Source organism: Scylla paramamosain, chromosome 14 (genome assembly GCF_035594125.1).
Source record: "Scylla paramamosain isolate STU-SP2022 chromosome 14, ASM3559412v1, whole genome shotgun sequence".
In the NCBI taxonomy this organism is placed as follows: Eukaryota; Metazoa; Arthropoda; class Malacostraca; order Decapoda; family Portunidae; genus Scylla; species Scylla paramamosain.
Window position 1 is genome coordinate 1,537,749 of NC_087164.1, and position 2,903 is coordinate 1,540,651.

Here is a 2,903-nt window from a genome sequence, read left to right on the forward strand (position 1 = left end):
ATGGAGTCTATCATCCGAGAAAGCCAAAGAAGTTAAGAGTTGTATTTGACTGTAGTGCAAACTACAGGAACCAGTCATTAAACAGTCACCTGTTACAAGGCCCAGACCTTACCAACAAACTTATTGGAGTGTTGTGTAAGTTTAGGCAAGAAAGCATTGCACTTGTATGTGATATAGAAGTAATGTACCATCAAGTGAAGGTCAACCCAGAACACAGAGACATGTTAAGATTCCTTTGGTGGGAAAATGGTAACCTTAATAATGAGATAGCTGAATACAGGATGACAGCTCACCTGTTTGGAGCTACTTCATCTCCAAGTGTAGCCAACTTTGCTCTTAAGAAAGATGCAGATGACTACGGGTGTGGATCTGATGCAGCCAAGTTTGCAAGAAACAACTTTTATGTTGATGATGGTTTGAAGTCAGTAGCTACAATGGATGAAGCTGTCACTCCTATTCAGCAGAGCAAAGAATTATGTTACAAGGGAGGTTTTAACCTTCATAAGTTCTTGTCAAACAACAAAGATGTATTAGCTGCAATTTCTCCTCATGAGAGAGCAGATGGAATTAAAAGTTTGGATTTTAGTAAGAATGAAGACACACTGCCTATAGAAAGAACTTTGGGAGTTGAGTGGTGCATAGAATCTGACACATTTCAATTTAGAATAAAGCTGAAAGACAAGCCACTCACCAGGAGAGGCATTCTGTCAACAGTGAGCTCTATATATGATCCATTAGGTCTAGTGTCACCTCTCATACTAATTGGAAAGCAAATTTTACAAGAATTATGTAAGAATGCAGTTGATTGGGATGATGAGGTGCCAGATTATGTCAAACCTAAATGGATAAAATGGAAGGATGAGCTGCACAAACTAGATCAGTTAAAGGTACCTAGATGCTACAAACCTGATGACTTTGGGGAAGTAGAAAGGGTTGAACTCCATCACTTTTCAGATGCCTGTCAAGAGGGATATGGCCAGTGCTCATATATTAGATTAATTAGCAAGACTGGCCAAATTCATTGTGCATTAGTAATGGCAAAGTCATGTGTCACACCTCTAAAAACCATAACAATTCCCAGACTAGAACTAGCAGCAGCAGTGGTGTCAGTTCGAATCCATAAACTCTTGAAGGGAGAACTTGAGTATAATAATGTGGAAGAAGTATTTTGGACAGACAGCAAAGTAGTCCTTGGTTACATTGCAAATGAAGCAAAGAGATTCCATGTATATGTTGCAAATAGAGTAGAAACAATAAGAGATCACACTTCACCAGATCAGTGGAAATTTGTAGAGACACAGTATAACCCAGCAGATCATGCATCTTGAGGCATGACAGCAGATGAATTGTGTAATAGCAAGATCTGGTGGAATGGCCCAGAATTCCTTTGGCAACATAGCAAAATGGATAGCCATTCCCAGTACAAGGTCATAAATGAGAATGATCCAGAAGTGAAGAAAGTTGTATGCCATGCTGTAGGTACACAACAGCCCACAGATATACTAGAAAGACTTGAGTATTTTTCAGATTGGTTTAAAGCAAAGAGGGCAGTTGCTGTATGCCTCAAGCTACTGAACAGCTTCAGAGGAAAAGGTGATGGCACTACTAAAGTAAAGGGAAACACATATAAGCCAGTAAATGTAGCAGAAGTATCAGAAGCTGAAAATGTAATTATAAAACAACTGCAAGCAAAGGCATTCCAGAAGGAGATAGATATACTGGAATCATCTGCTAACCATAATTCTTTAATTAAAGGAGACAATGACAAGGGAACAAAAGTGATAGACAAGACCAGTTCCCTCTATAAGTTAGATCCCTACATTGACAAAAATGGTATCATGAGAGTAGGAGGAAGATTGAGGCTTTCTAATTTGACAGATGAATCCAAACATCCAGTCATCCTCCCCAAAACATCTCACATAACCCAGCTGATAATATGCCACCATCACAAAAGGACAAATCATCAAGGCAGGGGCATAACTTTAAATGAAATCAGGTCATGTGGATACTGGATAGTTGGAGGATCATCCCTAGTATCAAGGCACATTTCAAAGTGCATTATCTGTCGTAAAGTTAGAAGTACAACACAGGGACAGAAGATGGCAGACCTGCCTATTGACAGACTAGAACCATCACCTCCTTTTACATACTCAGCAGTAGATTTCTTTGGCCCTTTCTATGTCAAAGAGGGGCGTAAAGAGCTTAAAAGATATGGAGTGCTCTTTACTTGCATGGCATGTAGAGCTGTGCACATAGAGACAGCCAACAGCATGGATACAAGTTCCTTCCTAAGTGCATACCGTCGCTTTGTAGGACGAAGAGGGCCCGTAAGACAGTTGAGATGTGACCAAGGAACTAACTTTGTAGGAGCCAAATCAGAGTATGAGAAATGCTTAAAAGAATTAAATAACAATAAAGTCAGACAAGAACTCATGAAAGATCAGTGTGACTGGATTGTTTTTAACATGAATGTACCCAATTCCAGTCACATGGGAGGTGTTTGGGAGAGGCAGATACGCACAGTGAGAAATGTACTCTCTGTGTTGCTTGATCAGCATGGTACCCAGTTAGTTGACCAAGATCTGAGAACCTTCCTAGTTGAAGCAGAAAATATAGTTAATGGTCGTCCCCTAACTGTGGACCATCTTAACTCCCCAGAAAGTCTTACACCGTTGACACCCAGTAATTTGTTAACTATGAAAACAAAGGTAGTACTGCCTCCTCCAAGCATTTTCATTAAGAAGGACCTGTACTGCATAAAGAGATGGCGCAGAGCACAATACCTGGCCAACCAGTTCTGGTCCAGGTGGAAAAAGGAGTATGTGCAATTCCTACAACTTAGAAATAAGTGGACAACACCAAAGAGGAATCTCAGTGTAAATGACATAGTTATCATCAAAGAT